The sequence below is a fragment of the Heteronotia binoei genome, chromosome 4, assembly GCF_032191835.1.
Source record: "Heteronotia binoei isolate CCM8104 ecotype False Entrance Well chromosome 4, APGP_CSIRO_Hbin_v1, whole genome shotgun sequence".
Taxonomy (NCBI): Eukaryota; Metazoa; Chordata; class Lepidosauria; order Squamata; family Gekkonidae; genus Heteronotia; species Heteronotia binoei.
Genome location: NC_083226.1, coordinates 93,572,055 through 93,592,723, shown reverse-complemented (window position 1 = coordinate 93,592,723; position 20,669 = coordinate 93,572,055). Strand labels below are relative to the sequence as shown.

The following is a 20,669-nucleotide window of genomic DNA, read 5'->3' as shown; positions in this document are numbered from 1 at the left end:
CCTATCCTCCTCCATGTTTCACTTTGTCTTATTATTTACAATTTGTCAGGGTATTACAACATATTTCAGACTTCCATCTAGCTTTACTCTCTGATGTTTACAGAATTCACTAATATTTGGTAATAGATATGTTCTCATTTTCACTTAAGTCCTAGTAGTGCAATCCAAAGCACATTTACCACTTCTAACATCACTGACTTCAATGGGTTTGGAAGGGTATAACCTTGCTAATGATTGCACTATAAAACAGTTAATCAGGTGGAAACCTATGACTCCATTCTACTAATCCTGGAGCCTTCTGCTGTTAGTAGAACAGAGTCAAGAAATACAGCCTGCTTATTTATTTATTATCCACCCACTCCTCCAAAGAGGCTATGGAGGCTTACAATAAAATACAGTAAGCATGAAAAGCAAGAAAATACAGTAAGCATGAAAAGTTAAGGAGTATTTTCAAACAACAATAATTTCTTAAAAGCACAATTAAAAAATAGTCCACTTTTGCCCAAGACAAATTTCCTAATCAAACACATCATGCATCAGTCATGACACAAACTCAGCTGAAGACCATCCATAAAATGTGATTTTGTATGCCTTTCTAAAGGACAGCAGTGTTGAGGTCTGACAGAGAGTTTCAGGGTGATGTGCCACAAAACCAGAGCACAAGAAAAAGCCTGACCTACATTAAAAAGGCCAAGCGAATTGTCAACGGAAGATACATTGGGTTGGATCTAGCATAATGTTTCCACAGGGACAAGGTTTTCTGTCCACTGAACTCAAATTTTCTTTCCTCACCCCTCTTACAGCAGTCTAAAATGCCCCCGCCCAAAAAAAACCTGTTACTGGGGAAAGGGCCCCACACCATGAACAGAATTTAGTATGGAGCATTGCAGGTAACTGCATCCCGGTAAAAGCTCAGCGTCTTCTAGAACACTGGCTGCACCAATCAGCAGCTTCATCTTATCTGAATTCAATTGTTTGCCACTATTGGGCCACAGTATCTAAGCAGTGGCTCAGAATGAAGATAGCTGCATCTGGAGGCTTAAATTGATAACACCCAACCGCTATACGAGCTCTATCAGTGCTGTGATGTAGATATGAAATAAGACGACTTAAGAGTCCTAGAAAATTTAGGGGCCTAGCAGCTGATTCTGCACTGCCAACACAAACTCTGTTTCCTACCAGGTTAAAAAGGCCCAAACTATCTGTGTTACAGCTGTAAATTCTGCTGTCTTAAATTCAGATATGCCTGGAATTACTTTGCCTGACTCACTTAATTACCTTACCCAGAAAAAGACAAATTTGGTTCTGACTTATAACTGGCCAAATCACCCTTGGCAAAGAAACCTTCCTTAGTCAAGATCTTCCAATTGCCTCTTTAGGAGGTTTGGAGGAATTCCCCTTGATCAATGCAGTATTTATAATCCTAGCCAAAGTAACTATGATATTATCTCAATCAGATCTAATCCACTGGGAAGGTCAACTTGCAAATTGCAGCCTTTACAATCCCAAGGACTCTATCCATGTCAGACAGAGAGATTTAGGACAAGCAAACGCCTCTTGATACAGAAACTACACCAACAGTGCAATCCTATGAAGAACTTGAACCCACTGATTTCATTGGACTTAGACTGGAATAACTTCATAGGACTGCATTGCAAATCTGTTAGATTTTACTAGAAAATTAAATAACCAAAGTATCTTCATCTTCTAGTGCAGGGGTGTTGAACTCATGAGGGCTGGATTTGACATAAATGAGACCTTGTCGGGCCGGGTTATGTGTATCATAAAATGTAATGTCAGGTAGCAGACATATAAATTTTGTAAAAGGCATAGACATAGGTTTTTTTTACTTAAAATAAAACATGCTTAAAATATTAGCACGCTTGCAATATTTTGTTTTACAGTCTCTGATAAATGTCACCTCTTGCTATGAATTATTGCATCAAAAACTGCAGACAATGTCTATGCTGTACCAGTCTTAAATATGTGCTGTTCAGGTGTGCACATCTGTAAGTTGCAAACCTACTTTTGATTCACTGACATTCATTACAAACATCTCATCATCAATGCTTTGAGCCTAAGACCCAAAAGAACATGAAGCAGCTAGGCATTGTGAGCTTTTGTACAGAATTTGTTTCACGTAGTAGTCAAGAACATGTGAAGGCACCATGTCACAAACTGAGGGCTATGTGCCTGTCTACAAAATTATAATCTTCCCCAGAAAAATAACTACAACTCCAAAAAACAAAACAACTTCCCCAAAAAACAACTACAAGAACAGAGGGGCAGCCATGTACAGTGGTCAGTGTCAGCTTATTATCTGGGAAGTCTAAATTCAAGACCCCCAATCAAAGGAAAATGTGAAAGAAAAATCAAGGAAAATTTGCTGGGTAAACCTGGTCTGGAACACACTCTCAGCCTAATGCTGATATTTCTCTTCTAAATAGTTCACATGCTTTCCTATTGAGAACAGTGAAGAAGGTGAATCCAGTTACACTCATAACAAGCCCAACAAAACTCTCTCTCTCTCTCTCTCTCTCTCTCTCTCTCTCTCTGTAGCAAGGCAAAAAGCCCATATCTTCACTAAAACGTCACTAGTCTTAAAAACGTTTTTTTTCAGCTCTCCCAATGGTGGGAACTGCGCAAATGAAGCTCTGGCTCTTTCTTTCCTTTCCCGGGGCACGAGGAGGGGGAGGAGCCTTAACCATTTCATTAGAAGGAAGAGAGGCTTCTCTCAGTAGCTCTGCAAGGTGATTAATTGAGCCTGGCAAACTTAATCACACAGCAGAGCTACAGAGCCAAGCTCCTTCATTGGCTGAGGTTGCTCCTCCCTCCTCCTCCCTTTGGGAAAAGGGAGGGGGAAGAGGGAAAGAGCAGGGAAAGGCTGCTTTGCTGCCCGGCTTATCTGTGGAGAAACACAAAATGGCGACCGAAAAAAGCAGGCAAGGGAGAATGAAGCAGACGAAAGCCAGTTGCTGGAGGGCCTGATTGGAGCCCTCTGCGGGCCAGATCCAGCCCGCAGGCTGTATGTTTGACACCCCTGTTCTAGTGGTTTGAATATAGCTTTTAACAAACCCAGACAACTGAAAAAATTGAGCTGGATGAGATTCTGTTGAAGATTTTTTTTTGCCACTACCTATCAGCATTTTCTAGATCTTCATATGTGCTCTATGACATGCTCTATCTGACTAAGCAGTGTTCTCACTGGCACTCTCCTATGCCCTCCAGCAGAATCCGACGAAGCAAGTCATAATACATCACAAGACAGTTTGTTCATGATAGTGAATGTACATACCAGTCCTTTAATAAATAACATCACAAAGAAATATGTCTGCCCTAACAGTCTGTGTTCTTGGGAAGGAAATCTGCATCCACAGTGGCATGTCTAGAAAAAAATGTTTAGTCTTCATGATGTACTCTTCAGTCTCCCACGATGATCTCTGAAGTTTGGTGTTCTTCCTTAGTTGCAGCCATTGCCGGAATGAGTAGTCTGTCAAGACAGAAAATCCCCCCCCCCCCTACAGACACTTGAGGTCGGAAATTGCCCAGTTCGCACACAGTTACTGCTACTTTGCCCCTCACTGGCAAAATGTTCCTTTATTTATTTATTTATTTTCATTTCTATCCCACCCACCCCTGCAAGCAGGCTCAGGGCAGGTTATAACTAAAACACATTAAAACAATCTAATTCACTCTGTATTTCTGTGTAACTTGTGTTTCTTTGGGGGGGGGGGGTTACCTCAAATCACAGCTGATTTATGGAGACCCCCACGGAGTTTTCAAGGCAAGAGACATTCAGAGGTGATTTGCCATTGCCTGCCTTTGCATCATGACCCTTGATTTCCTTGGTGGTCTCCCATGCAAATACTAATTAGGGCTGACTACGCTAAGCTTCCAAAATCTGACAAGACGGGACTAGCCTGGGCTATCTAAGTCAGGACTGTTTGTAAGTATATTTAAATACAAATTATTTAGGAAGACTGTTCTTTGATAAGGTATTTGTCAGGTTCTGCTGAAGCTGGGTCCATGTCCAGGGCTGCGTCACCCTCTAAGGGTTGCTTTTGTTGGACAAGCATCCCAGTATACAGCCTCAGAATAGAGCAGGGAATTTCTCTTCATCTGATTCCCACATTCTGCTCTGCCAATAACCTATTCCCACATGCCTGGGAATGGGTCTGGTTCATCCACCCTGGCAGAGGTGATTCACGATTGCCTTCCTCTGTGAGAAAATACATAGCCTATAATAATTTAGAACATCTCCTCTCAAGACTGTACATTTGGTACCATCAGGAAACTATAAGATTGCAGATTCAACAGAAGGAATATCTCCAAATGGGTTTCCTCAATTGACCGGTCATATTGGGCTACTGAAGCATTACATACAGGATTTTTAGAAAACCAAGTATTTTTAGAAGATTAAAATAAATGCTTACTATAACAGAAGTTTAATGAATACAGAAACTATAAATCGATACAGTGGATAAACAAGTTTTTCTTTTAAGTGGTAACATAATGTAGCTGTAGAAATAACATGTTCACCTTTTCTTTAAGTTGTATTTCAACAAATTGAAACTCAGTCATCTTCTGTTGTACAGGAAAGGCACATGTTCCTCATTTTTGTAGAGTAGTCTGTTCAAGAAAAAAAGTACATGAAGAATATCCATATACAAATTAATTGAAAATAATATTCCAAAGGTTCTCTGTCTTTGGAGAGTAGCAAATGCTGTGTGGCAATCACCAAGCAGAGACTGCATTTCTTCCTTTTCCACCTTTAGAAATTTGAAATTAGGAAATCTGCCTAAGACAAGATTGGTTCACCACCCAAGGGACTGCTGTGGATGGGGATGGGGGAGGAAGCAGCAGGTGTAGACTGCCTGTTGTCACTTCCTATACTGCTGATACTGGGAGTCCAAGGTGGTCTGCAGAGGCCCTTTGTTGGCACCCTGCCAAAATCATGCTAGAGCAGCAACAACACAGGAGGTGCATGCATCTGGGAGGTGAGTGGGCAACAACATGGCAAATGAAGTTTAATGTAGAAAACTTCGCACAACTTCCTGACCTGCCTAGCCAACAACTTCCTTTTTCAAATGAAGGAAGCTACAAGGGGCTTCACCATACAATATTAACCGACAGGTTATAGTGCTATATAGGGTGAAGGTGGTAGTGGGGACCTTAGGGGGAAGTGACCATATCCTCCTAGAGTTCCTTTTGCTATTGGGGGTGGGGGGGGAGAGCAGGTAAGAAAGTTCGTAGCCAGACATTATGTTAGGTATTAGTAGGGCAGACTTTAATGAACTCATTCCATAAGTAAAAATGCTGGAACGGAAAGGAGCAAGTGAAGAGTGGGCTCTCCTAAAACAAGAACTCTTGCAAGCTCAAGCCATAAATATTCCAACAAGACAAAAACATGGTAGGAGATCCTAGAAGCCAATGTAGCTGAACAAAGAACTCCATGATGAGCTACAGAAAAAGGATGTTCAAGAAACAGAGGATAGGACATGCCTCTAAAGAAGAGAATCTGAGGATTGCTAGACACTGTAGGTCAGCCATCAAAGAATTCCAAGCTCAGTTAGCTGAGGTTAGCCAGGGATGCTTGCTACAACCAGAAAAGCTTTAATTATGTGAGGAGCAAACACAAGGCAAAAGAAGTGATAGGCCCACTGTTGGGTGAAAATGGAGAAACTCTGACAGGACAGAGAAAAAGCAGAATGGCTCAATTCCTATTTTACCTTGGTCTTTTCCCTAAAGAAGAGAACAAGCTCATCTAGAGATGGCAGTAGGCAAGGCATGGTGTCTGGACTGCAGGTTGACATGAAGACAGTTTTTGAGAGGCACCTGGCTGCAATGGTTAAGTACTAATCACCTAAACCAGATTATATGCACCCAAGAGTGCTCAAAGAATTTTCTAGAGAGTTTGCAAAACCTTTGTCCATCATCTTCAAGATCTCTGATGCACCACAAGACTGGAGGTCAAATGCTATCACTATCTTCCAAAGAGGGACAAAAGAAGACCCAGGAAATTACAGGCCAGTCAGTCTGACATAAGAAGACCCCTGCTGGGTCAGATCAATAGTCCATCTATTTTGGTATCCTGTCTCATACAATGGCCATCCAGTTCCTCTGGGCAGCCAACAGGGCATAGAGGTGAAGGCCTTACCCTAATGTTGCCTCCTGGCTCTGGGATTCAGAGAATTAGTGCCTTTGAATGTGGAGGTTTCCCTCAATCACCATGGCTAGTAGCCATTGATAGACATATCCTCCATGAATCTATCTAATCCCTTTTTTAAGATATTTATTCCTGTGACCATCCTCTGGCAGTAAATTCCACATTTTAATCACTCTGTGTAAAGTAGCATTTTCTTTTGTCCATTCTGAATCCTTCTGTCCATCAGCTTCACTGGATGCCCTTGAGATCTAGTATTTTGGGAAAGAGAGAAAAAGTTCTCTTTGTCAACTTTCTCCACTTCATGCATAATTTACATACCTCTGTCATCAGGGTCAACTGTCTGGAACCCTAGGCAAGACTAACTTCTGGTGCCTCACTCCGCACTGATAATGGTGCCCCCCCCCGCATTTTCCAGTGGTTCCAGGAGTGTGAGGGTCAATCACAATAGGGATTAGGCTCCTCCTCCTCTGGAACAGGGTCAGTTCTTCATTCGATCCACCGGGGGGAGTGGCTTATCCCCTGGGACTTTCCCCAGTCTTACCGGCCCTATTGCTGAAACAGGATGTGTTCGACAGCTGTGGGTGACTTCAATCCATGTTTTTTTTCCCCTTTCTTTTGTTTGTTCGGGGCTGCGGACAAGCAGCCAGAGAGAGAAACGCAGTGGAGGCTCAGCAGGAAGGCGAGTCCCAGCCACAAGTTTCCCTGCCAGCGTCTGGGAGTTTCCCGAGAAGGGCATGGAGAGGAGGCTTCTCCATGGGGCACCCCTTCCTCCTTTTCTTCTCTGCCACATTTCGCGAGGGCGGGAAGCGGCAGAGACCTCTAGTGGCCCCACGCAGCGCTGTGGGAGCAACGTTCGCAGATGGCCGAGGCCTGGCAAGCAGGCACACACCCCCAGAGAGTCCCGGTAAGATCAGCGACTGACGGGTGTGTGCTTCGTGGGGGGTCCCTCTGCCCAGTCAGCCCTAAACCTCCCCTCCCTTTCTGAGCAGAGCAGTGGTGGGGATGGTCGTTCCTCTCCAGGAGGAGGCCCGGCTGGCTAGGCGACTGTTGTACTGAACAGCAATTTTCCCTCTCATGGGCTCTGGGGGAAAGAAGCTCCCATTAGCCTGACAGGAAATACAGTAATGGGCGGGTAGAGAAGGGAAAAAAGGCACAAAGACGGGGCCGTCATTTTGTGCGGGTAGCCCCTATTGCTAGCCTTCCTTTCTCTTTTTCATTTTCCTTTCCCCAGCCTCCCTACAAGTATGGCTGAAGGACAAGGCGTTCAGCAGCAGCAGCAGAGAGTTACTCCTCTACTCAGGGACCCCAGCAGCACAGGGCTCTTCCAGGGCTTCCGAGCCCGACCTATCAGGAGAGGATGCCAAGAGCAACTTGCTGCAGTGGCTTAAGAAGAAACTCTTAAAGGATAGGAGTTTTTTTCAAAACCTGCCTGCTGCTGCCTCAGGGCAAAAGAAAAGAAAAAGGGGAAGCCCCCCCCTTGTCATCCAAAGCAACGCAGGGTGGAATTAGAGCCAGCTCTAGGGCTAGCTCTTTCGAGGATGAGGTGTCCTGTTCCTCCAATCAATCATCGGACAGGGAGGAAGGGGAACTTTCTGAAGAGGAGGAAGCACCCACTGTCCGATCCAGGATCGTTGCTCTGGAGTATTATTCCAAACTCTTACCCAAGGTTCTTCAGGAGATGGGGTTTGAGGCTCTTTGAGGACAAAGAGGAACTGGATCCGGATCCCTCCTCAGGTTCGTGGAAGATGATGCCCAAGTTAGGGGTCTCTCAGACAGGAGTACCGCTTCCCTCTCCTTTCTTCAGCAACATCAAGGCAGAGTGGGAGCATTCTGCCAAGCCTAAGACTAACCCATAAATATTTTAAAAACTGTATGGTTTGATTCCTGAGGCAACTAAGCGTCTGAAGTTGCCCATGGTTGATGACCCAGTGAATAGCCTCATTTCCAGTTCAGTGCTACCCATGGATGCAGATGGTCTCCCCAAGGATGCTTGTGCTAGACGGAACAAGCCCTGTGCAAGGACTTTGAGGCGTCGGCCTGGTCGGTCAGGGCCTCTATGGCCGCTTCTTTACTTGCCAGGGCAATGCACTCCTGGGCTTCCAACTTAGCAGCAGCAGACAGTGGAGCACCTAAAGAGTTCAAAGATGAACTGAAGAAAATTTCTCTGGCCTCCGCATTTATCACAGATGCAACTCTGGATGCTGTCCAATTCTGCTCGTGCAATGGCTTGCAGTGTGGTGACCTGGCGAAACCTGTGGTTACATACCTGGGAGGCGGATGCGGCTGCACATGCCGAAGTGGTGGGAGTGCCCTTCAAGGGAGCAAAGCTGTTTGGAGATGAACTGGAACATTTCCTTATTGAGGACAAGGTAAGAAAAAGGTGTTACCATCTAAGAAGAAAGATGTCAAACAAAAACGGCATTTTCAATCCTTTCAGGACTCAAAAAAGCCCTCTCGTCAGTCAACCTTCAAGTCTTTCAAGGGAAAATGACAGTCCAGAGGTAGAGACTTTAAATTCTTCCCAGGCAAGTCAGAGTCAGGATCCAAAGGGAACTCCAAAAAAGGGGGGTCCCAATGACTATGCTGAGAACCCACAGGAAGGTGGGATCGGGGGGGCGATTACTGCATTTTGCGTCAGTTTGGGCTCAATCAGTGCAAGATCTATGGGTGCTAGAGACAGTGACCAAAGGCTATTCCATAGAACTGGACAGGCTGCCGCCCCACTGGTACCATTGGGTTCCAAGGAAAACAGATCTCCTGGTCCATCAACAGACGTTGGCAGCAATAAGACACCTCCTCAACATTGGGGTATAGAGGAGGTGCCCACACCCCAACAGGGGATGGGAGTATATTTCACTCTTTTTCTGGTGCCAAAAAAGAATGGGGAAGTTCGAGCCATTCTGGATCTAAAATGGCTGAACAAGTTTGTCCGATCCAAGAAATTCAGGATGGAAACCCTACATTCTATTCTTCCACCCACATAGCCCAGAGAATTTCTCACTTCAATAGATCTCTCCGAAGCTTATTTGCACGTGCCAATCAGAAAAGATCACCGGAGGTTCCTGAGGTTCATGTATGACCAGAGGCATTACCAGTATAGAGCCCTCCCATTTGGGCTGAAGTCCTCCCCCAGGGTATTCACCAAGATTCTGGTCGCTTTAGTGGCACATCTGTGCCTTCAGGGGGTCCTGTTGTATCCATACCTGGACGACAGCCTGGTGAGAGCGCAGTCGTATCAGCAGTCCATCGACATGATGCACTTGACTGTGACCACTCTACAGGAGCACGGGTTTGTGGTGAATCAGAAGAAAAGCAACCTGATACCTGTGCAATGGATAATACATCTGGGGGTGCAAATAGACACCATTCTGGACAAGGTGTTTCTTTCCGAGGACAGACAGATCAAGTTGCAGAGAGTGCTGCTAGAGGTATTAACAGCACAGCAGGTACATGTGATGCAGCAGGTGCAACTGCTGGGCATGATGGTGTCCTGTCAGGAGGTGCTACACTGGGCCAGGTTCCATGCATGTCCATTGCAACAATTCCGACGATCCTTCCAGCACCTCATAGTTCACAAAGCTCAAGTGCAGGCAAAGTTGCCTACCTCGCTCAGGCAACAGTTGCAGTGGTGGCAGAATCCAGTTCTATTTCAGGAGGGGATAGACCTCCGGGAGCCTCAGAGGGTCATCATGACGACAGATGCCAGCCAACAGAGGCTGAGGAGCTCATGCAAGGGATCAGATGGCACAAGGAACTTGGTCAGCCAGGGAAGTTTGTCAAAGCATCAGTTTCCTAGAACTTCGGGCGATCAGGTTAGGGCTGCTCCGGCTTGAGACAGTGCTTCAAGGTTGCCACGTGTTAGTCAAGACGGACAATATGACTAAGAAGTCTTACGTGAATCAGCGGGGGCAGACCAGGGTGGAATCCCTTTGCAATGAGGCAGTGTCTGATGACGTGGGCAGAATCGCACCTACAATCCATCAAGGTTGTGCACGTGGCAGGCAAGGACAATGTTCTAGCAGACTGGCTAAGCAGGCAGACGGTGGACCAGGTAGAGTGGATTCTGGACCAGACGGTGTTCCAGCAACTCTGTCTCAGATACAGCAAGATAGAGGTGGATCTTTTTGCGACAGCTCAGAACTGCCAGGTGCTGAGATTTATGTCAAGGAGGACAGAGGCTGAGGGGTCCAATGCCCTCAGTTGTGTTTGGCCCCCAGGTCTCTTGTATTCTTTTCCCCTGATCCAACTGCTGCCCAGGGTTATTCAGAAGATGTTGTACCAGAGGGAAGAGTTGGTGCTCTTGGCTCCTTTCTGGCCACGGAGAGGCTGGTTCCAAGATCTTCTGAGGTTGTCAACGGAGGCGCCTTGGCTCCTGCCAGTACAGGAGTCTCTTTTAGAACAGGGGACAGTGTATCATTCTCAGCCGGGGCTTTGGCAGTTGACTGCCTGGAGGTTGAGCGGACGCAATTAGCTACCCTGGGGTACTCTCAACAGGTTATTGACACTATGTTAGCATCTAGAATGGGATCCACTAACAGAATTTACAACAACACTTGGAAGGTTTTCTCCACCTGGTGTGAGGGAAAGAGTTGGGACCCATTGAAGGTACCAGTCAGAAAGCTGCTTCTCTTTTTACAGAAGGGGCTGGACAAGGGTCTTTCTACCAACACTCTGCACAGACAGGTGGCTGCTATTTCCGCTGTTCGCGGAGCTAGGAAAGGGGGGTCCCTGACTACTCATTCACATGTCAAGTGTTTCCTACGCGGAACGGTGCTGATCAATCCTCCAGCAGTACACAGGTTCCCTACGTGGAAATTGAACATAGTTTTGAAGGCTTTGAGCAAATCCCCGTTTGAGCCTCTGGCCTCCTATAGTTTGAAAGAGTTGACTTTAAAAAATCTTTTTTTGGTAGGGATTACCTCATTACTGAAAGTGTCAGAGCTAAAACCTCTATCTGTGGAAAAGGAGTTGTGCATTTTTTATGCAGATAGAGTTGTCCTGAGACCAGATCCCTCCTTTGTCCCGCAGGTTAATTCGGTTTTCCATAGGACCCAGGAGAATGTTCTGCCCTCTTTTTGCCCCAACCCACAGAAGGAACGGGAGAAAGAATGGCATCGCCTAGATGTTAAGAGAGCTTTGAGTTTCTATGTGGACAGAACCAAGGGGTTCAGGAAATCCAACTCCCTTTTTGCTTCCTTTAGTTCAGCTTCTTTGAGAAAACCAATGTCTTCCTCCACTGTTAGCAGGTGGTTGCAGGAAGGCATTGCAGCAGCATACAGAGCTCAGGGGCTGGTGCCTCCAGGAAGGGTTACATTACGGGGGGGCAGCCACTTCGGCAGCGTATAGGGGCTTCCCGTCCTTAGAGTTTGTTTGCAGGGCAGCAATCTGGCGGTCCATTTACACTTTCACAAAGCATTATAAGGTGGATAAGTGGACCTCAGCAGACGCGGCCTTTGACCGCAAAGTGCTGCAGAATGTTTTGGATTAGAGGAAGTCCAGTATCTCCCTCCCTAAGGGCCTACTACTGTTGTATGTCCCTATTGTGATGGACCCTCCCAGTCCTGGAACCACCGGAGAACAGAAGATTGTAAGAACTTACCGTGAAGCTTCCTTCTTGCTGGTTCCAGAGAGGGACGGTCCAACCCACCCAGAGGTGATAGTGGCTTCCTCGTGTGCAGATTTGTTGATCTGGTTTGGGGGTATTGTCATGACTGTCATTTCTGCAGATAAGTGGTACAGTATGATATGTTTACCCCTAAGGGTTCCCTTCTTGGTTTCAATAAACCCTGAGTCTGTTTAATATATTCAAGGCTATTGGTGTCTGTTTGGGAGCTGTGTTTTCTTTGCAGTGTTTACAGGACAGGGGAGTTATGGCTTGGTGATGACTGGGGAAGGTCCCAGGGGATAGGTCACTCCCCTCTGGTGGATCAAATGAAGAACCAACCCTATTCCAGAGGAGGAGCCTAATCCCTATTGTGATGGACTGTCCCACTCCGGAACCACCGAGAAGGAAGCTTCACGGTAAGTTCTTACAATCTTCCGATTTGGGGCCCCAGAAGGCCAGCACCCTAGGCAATTGCCTAGTTTGCCTAGTGGCAGGACAGGCCCTATCATGTCCCCCCCTTAGTCATCTCTTTTCTAAACTGAAAAGTACCAGACTTTTCAGACTTTCCTCTTAGATAAGGTGCTCCAATCCCCAAATTATCTTGGTTGCCCTCCTCTGCACTTTTTCCATCTTTGCAATGTCCTTTTGGATATATGGTGACCAGAACTGTACATAGTATTCCAAACGAGGCCATACCAAAGCTCTATACAGGGGCATTACACTATTGGCCATTTTATTCTCAATCCCTTTTCTAATAATCTCTATCATACAGTTTGCCTTTTCACCATTTCAGCACATTGGGTTGACACTTTCATTGAGCTATCCACTACATCTCCAAGAGCTTTTTCCTTTCAGTCTCAGCAAGTTCAGACTCCATTAGCTTATATTTGAAATTGGAATTTTTTTGTCCTAATGTGCATCACCTTACACTTATCAACGCTGAACTTCACTTGCCACATTGTCACCTACTCACCCAGTTTGTGGAGGCCTCTTGGAGCTCTTCACAGCTAGTCTTGATTTTCACCATCCTGAATAATTTGGCAAACCTGGCCATTACATTACTTACCTCTGTTTCCAGATCATTTATGAATAAATTAAATAGTACTAGCCCCAATACCAATCCTTGTGGGACCCCACTGCTTACTGCTCTCCATGGATTCCTGCTCTTCCTGTCATTTATTCAGTTTTTAATCCATAAAAGAACCCATCCTCTTTTCCCGTGCCTGCTAAACTTACTCAGGAGTCTTTGGTGAGGTACCTTGTCATAAGCCTTTTGAAAGTCCAGGGATATGTCCACCGGGTTGTCTACATGCTTGTTCACTTTCTCAAAGAACTTCAAAAGGTTGGTAAGACAGGACTTCCCTTTGCAGACTCCAGCTGATTTTCCCTCAGCAAACTTTGTCCCTCTATGTGCATAACAATTCTATCTTTGATTACAGTTTCTACTGATTTTCCTGGAGCAGACACTAGGCTGACTGGCCTTTAATTTCCCTCTGGAACCCCTTTTAACAACTGGTGTAACACTTTCTACTGTCCAGTCTTCTGGTACAGTGGCTGAATTTAGTATAGGTTACATATATGTTAGTAGGTCATCTATCTTACTTCTGAATTCCTTAAAAACTCTCAGGTATATGCCATCAGGACCTGGAAACATAAGTTTTTAATTTTCCAAGTCGGTCTAGATCTTTTTCTCTGGTCTCAGTTTTGCTCATGAAAATAGGGGCTGAGGCATGGGTACGTGCCCCACACTTTCCACAGTGAACTACGGTACTTGATTACTGTGTCATCCAAAGCCCCCACTAGAGTTGGAAGGGACCTCCAGGGTCATCTAGTTGAAACCCCTGCACAATGCAGGAACTTCACAAATACCTCCCCCCACACACATACATCCCCTAGTGAGCCCTACTCCATGCCCAGAAGATGGCAAAATCCTCCAGGATCCCTTGCCAAACTTGCCTGGAGAAAAATTGCTGACTGACCCCAAAATATCATCAGCATTTCTCTGGGCATGTAAGAAAGGGCCACAAGAACGAAACATTGATGCATCCCTTTCCACCCTCCTCATAATCTGCCTAAGCCAGTTTGGTGTAGTGGTTAAGTGTGCGGACTCTTATCTGGGAGAACCGGGTTTGATTCCCCACTCCTCCACTTGCACCTGCTAGCATGGCCTTGGGTCAGCCATAGCTCTGGCAGAGGTTGTCCTTGAAAGGGCAGCTGCTGTGAGAGCCCTCTCCAGCCCCACCCACCTCACAGGGTGTCTGTTGTGGGGGGGGAAGGTAAAGGAGATTGTGAGCCGCTCTGAGACTCTTCGGAGTGGAGGGCGGGATATAAATCCAATATCTTCTTCATCTATCTTCTTCTAATTCACAGAATCAGCATTGGTGTCAGATGCCCCAATTATCAACTTATTTTTTTTATTTACCAGAGCCTGTGGTCCCTCCTGTTCAGTTCATTGGCGTGGACATTCTACTTTTTTAAAAAGATTCTACTTTTTATAGCTTGAAATCTGTTGTTAAACCATGCAGGCCTTTTTTTAGACTCGACAATGCCATTCCTAGCCCGGGGAATGCATTCTATTTGAGCCACTATTTGGGTTTCCTATGATGTTCTGATGCATAAATTAGAGGACTGTGGATTGGACTCAGGATAGTTAGATGGATAGGGAACTGGTTGGAAAACCACACCCAACGAGTAGTTGTCAATGGCATTTCATCTGACTGGAGGGAAGTATTCAGTGTGGGCTCAGTTTTGTGCCCAGTATTTTCAATATTTTTATAAGTAATCTGGATGAAGGGAATGGAGCACATTAAATTTGCAAATGACACCATATTAGAAAGAGTACTAAATGCACCACAAGACAGAGAATTCAACAAAAGCACATTGGAAAAACTGGGCGGATGTGAATAAGATGTCGTTCAACAAGGATAAGTGCAGAGCTCTACATCTGGGTAACAAAAATGAGAAGCACTGCATACTGGATGGAGGGAAATGGGTAGCAATGTGTGTGAACAAGATCTTAGGGGGTGGACTGTAAGCTAAATATGAGCAGTCAGTGTGATGCAGTGGCAAAAAAGGCTGATACAGTCTTGGGGTGTATTAACAAAGGCATACCATCCAAATTGCAAGATGTCATAGTCTGCTGTATACTACACTGGCCAGGCCACGCTTGGAACACTGTGTGTAGTTTTGGAGGCCTCACTTGTCCAGTGGCCCCAGGAGTGGTCCAGTCCTTCCTCCTGGGATCATAGCTCCTCCTCTCCAAAGGCAGGGCTAACAAACTTGAACCCCAAGGGGAGGTGCTTGACCCTTGGATTCCAGTTTGTTTAGCCCTGCCCTCTGAGCAGAACTCGCTGGCAGAACCTTAGCTCTTGGCCCAGAGAAAATTACAAAAACAAAATAAAAAACCCAGCAAACAAACCATGAGCACTCGACACGCCAAAGATAGAAGCAGGGAACGCTTCCCCACTGACGCTGGAAAGGCACCACAGTGCGTCGTCCCACAGCCCCACAGAGAGCAGGGAGGCCGCAGAAGTTTGCCGGTTCCAGTGCTTTCCTTCCTAAAGCACCCCAGCAGTCCCAGGGGCCTGTAGAGTGGCGGTAGAACCTTAGCAGGCAAGGAGAGGACTCGCGGCTACCGCGTAGCCCTCCCAGGTTGCTGGACCCGTTCCCAGGAAGGTTGCAACCAATGACAGACTCTAGCCCCTTCTGAACCACGGTAAGAACCTCCTCGTGAGGACAACGTTCCACAGAGCACTCAGGGGGCAGAGGGACGAGGATGTCGCCTTTGGTCTTCCCCCCAGCCCAGCCAAACTCCCCCTCCCGCTCCTTTCCCTCTTGCCTCGCTAGATGCTTGGTACCTGGGTTCCCCCACCCCCCTTTTTAAACCTACTCAGGAGAGATGGCCTTCCAACCCCATAGACTCATTTCAGATGGGGGAAAAATAGGGGGGTTATGCACTTGCCCCAGGCTTCCTGCAGGAATTGTCCTGAGGCTTGAGAAAATTAGGTGGGAATGGTGGCCATGTTCTCTCTACTTTTATTTTCAGCTGCTTCTCCCAAGATGGCTGCCCCCTCTGACATCCCCAAAGGATCAGTGATGGATAACTCAACATATGACCTGGAACTCTCTGACTCACCAGCCCAGGAAGAGAGGGAAGACAGTCACCCATTGGATCTTTCAAGAGAGGACACTTAAAGTAATCTTTTTTCCTGGATCCAACAATTGGTCAAAAGAGAGGTTCAGGCCACCTCCACTGTGCCTACACAACCAGACCCCCCAGCTAAGAGAATCTCTAAGCAGAAGCACAGGGAGCAAGACAGGGAAGAGGAGGACACAGGCCCTCATAGGTCCCCTAAACAAATGAAAACAGGTCACACATCCTCTCTAACCCACAGCCTTTCTTTCTCAGATCAGGAGGAGGATTTGGAACTCTCCAACTTTTCACTTCCTAAAGAAATTGGGGAACTGTCAGAGGAGGATGAAGAAGTAATTGCTACTACTCCAAGCTTTCCCCCCAAGACATGTATTCATGCTTTCTAAGGTGATTAGATCCCTACAGTTAAAACATATCCCCAAGACTAAAGAGGAAGAGGATGCAGAATTCCCAGTGGGGGCGGAAGACATTATCCCCAAGTCAGACTACAAACCACTCCAGGTTCCCCTTCCAGCAGGTTTTTACTCCATCATTAAGTCTGAGTCGGAACATCTGGCAAAGCCTAACGCCACCTCATCCATCTTTTCAAAGTTTTATTCCTTCATCCTGGAGGCAACCAAACATCTAAAGCAGGGGTGGCCAACAGTAGCTCTCCAGATGTTTTTGCCTACAACTCCCACCAGCCCCAGCCAGCATGGCCAATGGCTGAGGCTGATGGGAGTTGTAGGCAAAAAACATCTGGACAGCTACCGTTGGCTACCCCTGGTCTAAAGCTACCATTTGTGGACTACCCAGTTAACAGCCTGGCCTCCAACTCTATCCTACCAATGGATGCAGACGGGATGCCAAAGAACCCCGCAGACAAGTGTATAGAGCAGCCCCTCTGATGGGATTTTGAAGCATCTTCCAACTCCTTAAAGGTATCGGCCACGACTTCACTGTTCTGCAGAGCTTCCTACATCTGGAAATCAGATCTCACCAAAAGGGACGATCTCCCTAAGGACGTTAAGGATTCCCTGAAGAAGATCACTCTGGTGACGGCCTTTGCAGTGGACTCTACTTTGGAAGCAGTCCAGCTTTTGGTCAGAATCATGGCTTCTAGTGTCAAAGCACAGTGATACACCTGGTTATGCAACTGGGACGTGGACCCCTCAGCCAGATCCAACGTGGCAGCAGTCCCCTTCAAAGGGGGGGGTTCCTTTTAGGAGAAGCTCTGGATAGATTCCTCATAGAGGATAGAGACAAGAAGAAAATCTTGCCCTCTAAGAGTCGGGACAATAAGGCTAAATGGAGATTCCAGCCCTTTCGGGACAACAGGAGGGACTCTAGACAGACCTCCTTCAAGCCCTACAAAGCAAAATGGCAGTCAAAGGCAGAGACAGTAGGCCTTCTTTCTCAGGGAAATAGAGCCAACCCTCTAAGGGAGTGAAAAAACCCACATCAGCTTGACTGGGCCAGGAAATCAGACATGGCAGGGATAGGGGGGTGACTCCCAAATGTTCTCCCACAGATGGCACCAAACAGTAACAGACAGGTGGGTACTGGACACATGGGAGTTTGTTATCGCCCACCAAATCAAAAGAGAGAGGACGATTATAATATGATGGAAGGCTTAAAGATAGCGGCTAAACGTAAAAACTGTGTCGTAATAGGTGATTTTCACTACCCGCAGATTGATTGGGTCAATATGTGTTCTGGTCGAGAGAAAGAGATTGAGTTTCTTGATGCTCTCAATGACTGCTATGGAGCAGACGGTCTCAGAACCTACCAGGGGTGGGGTGATCCTGGATTTGGTCCTAAGTAATGCCCAAGACTTGGTGAGAGATGTAAAAGTGATTGCGCCGCTTGGGAGCAGTGACCATAATGTTATTGATTTCACCGTTTGTATAAATAGGGAGTTGTCCAAAAAGACCGCCACAACCACGTTTAACTTTAAAAGGGGTAAATACAATGAGATGAGGAGGCATGTGAGGAGGAAACTGAAAGGAAAGGTACATACGGTCAAAACCCTTGGGGAAGCTTGGACGCTATTTAAAACTATAATCCTAGAAGCTCAGATAAAATACATACCACAGGTTAGGAAAGGCACAAACAGGCATAAGAAAAGGCCTGCATGGTTAACAAACAAAGTAATGGAAGCTGTAAAAGGTAAGAAGGACTCCTTTAAGCGGTGGAAAACCAGTCCAAGTGAGATTAGTAAAAGGGAACACAGGCTGTGGCAAATCAAATGCAAGACTGTGATCAGGCAGGCAAAAAGGGACTATGAGGAGCATATTGCAAAAAACATAAAGACCAACAATAAAAATTTCTTCAAATATATTAGAAGTAGGAAACCAGCCAGGGAGGCAGTGGGGCCCTTGGATGACCATAGGGTAAAAGGATTACTGAAGGAGGATAGGGAAATGGCTGAGAAGCTAAATGAATTTTTTGCCTCCGTCTTCACTGTGGAAGACGAGAACTTTTTGCCCGCCCCAGAACACTAATTTTGGAAGGGGTGTTGAAAGACCTGAGTCAGATTGAGGTGACAAAAGAGGAGGTCCTACAACTGATAGACAAATTAAAAACTAATAAGTCACCAGGTCCGGATGGCATACATCCGAGAGTTCTGAAAGAACTCAAAGTTGAACTTGTGGATCTTCTAACAAAAATCTGTAATCTTTCATTGAAATCTGCCTCCGTTCCTGAGGACTGGAAGGTAGCAAATGTCACCCCCATCTTTAAAAAGGGTTCCAGAGGAGATCCAGGAAATTACAGGCCAGTCAGTCTGACTTCAATACCGGGAAAGTTGGTAGAAGCCATTATCAAGGACAGAATGAGTAGGCACATTGATGAACACGGGTTATTGAGGAAGACTCAGCATGGGTTCTACAAGGGAAGATCTTGCCTCACTAACCTGTTACATTTCTTTGAGGGGGTGAACAAACATGTGGACAAAGGCGACCCGATAGATGTTGTTTACCTTGACTACCAGAAAGCTTTTGATAAAGTTCCTCATCAAAGGCTTCTTAGAAAACTTGAGAGTCATGGAGTAAAAGGACAGGTTCTCTTGTGGATCAAAAACTGGCTTAGTAATAGGAAGCAGAGAGTCAGTATAAATGGGCAGTCTTCACAGTGGAGGACGGTAAGCAGTGGGGTGCCGCAGGGCTCGGTACTGGGTCCCATGCTCTTTAACTTGTTCATAAATGATTTAGAGTTGGGAGTGAGCAGTGAAGTGGCCAAGTTTGCGGATGACACTAAATTGTTCAGGGTGGTGAGAACCAGAGAGGATTGTGAGGAACTCCAAAGGGATCTGTTGAGGCTGGGTGAGTGGGCGTCAACGTGGCAGATGCGGTTCAATGTGGCCAAGTGCAAAGTAATGCACATTGAGGCCAAGAATCCCAGCTACAAATACAAGTTGATGGGGTGTGAACTGGCAGAGACTGACCAAGAGAGAGATCTTGGGGTCATGGTAGATAACTCACTGAAAATGTCAAGACAGTGTGCGTCTGCAATAAAAAAGGCCAACGCCATGCTGGGAATTATTAGGAAGGGAATTGAAAACAAATCAGCCAGTATCATAATGCCCCTGTATAAATTGATGGTGCGGTCTCATTTGGAGTACTGTGTGCAGTTCTGGTCGCCGCACCTCAAAAAGGATATTATAGCATTGGAGAAAGTCCAGAGAAGGGCAACTAGAATGATTAAAGGGCTGGAGCACTTTCCCTATGAAGAAAGGTTGAAACGCTTGGGACTCTTTAGCTTGGAGAAACGTCGACTGTGGGGTGACATGATAGAGGTTTACAAGATAATGCATGGGATGGAGAAAGTAGAGAAAGAAGTACTTTTCTCCCTTTCTCACAATACAAGAACTCGTGGGCATTCGATGAAATTGCTGAGCAGAAAGGTTAAAACGGATAAAAGGAAGTACTTCTTCACCCAAAGGGTGATTAACATGTGGAATTCACTGCCACAGGAGGTGGTGGCGGCCACAAGTATAGCCACCTTCAAGAGGGGTTTAGATAAAAATATGGAGCACAGGTCCATCAGTGGCTATTAGCCACAGTGTATGTGTGTATATAAAATTTTTTGCCACTGTGTGACACAGAGTGTTGGACTTGATGGGCCGTTGGCCTGATCCAACATGGCTTCTCTTATGTTCTTACTCTTTAGAGTTTCACTCAACTCTCCAGGATCATTTCTTGGAAGTTTCCAAGTCTCAGTCCACCAAGAAACATCAGACCTTGCTTCTAGCCATCAACCATCTCCTGCATATAGCTGCCATAGAGCCGGTTCTGCAGGAGGAATGTTTTCAGGGAGTCTGCTTGGTCTTTTTTGTCATCCCCAAGAAAAACGGAGACATCCATGCAATCCTGGACTTGAAGTGTGTGAACAAGCGGGTTGTCACTAAGAAATTCAGAATGGAGACCCTGAAGTCAATTCTAGCTTCAATTCAACGGGGAGACTTCATGGCGTCGATAGACCTCTCAGAGGCCTATCTCCACATTCCAATTGCATCAACTCACCGCAAGTTTCTTCAGTTCACCTGTGATGGATGCCATTTCCAATACCAAGCACTCCCCTTTGGGCTCAAGTCCCCTCTCAGAGTATTCACCAAAGTCCTGGTGACCCTAGTGGCAGTCCTTCGTCTTCAGGGGGTATACCTGTTCTCATACTTGGGACGACAGCCTGATCAAGGCCCCATCACTGGAACAGACCAGGACAGCTCTGGATCAGATTATGGCTATTGTATCCTCGCAAGGGTTTGT

General features: G+C 46.1%; 1 protein-coding gene across 1 annotated transcript in view; it reads right to left on the bottom strand.

Annotated features, from left to right (window-relative positions):
• Positions 1-4,429: 4,429 nt before the first annotated feature.
• PPIC (peptidylprolyl isomerase C) overlaps positions 4,430-20,669 on the bottom strand; it is a 51,281-nt gene continuing 35,041 nt past the window's right edge. Inside the window, exon 6 of the mRNA XM_060235542.1 lies at positions 4,430-4,629. The gene's annotated coding sequence lies outside the window, so the exon portion shown is untranslated. The remainder of the gene's footprint in view (positions 4,630-20,669) is intronic.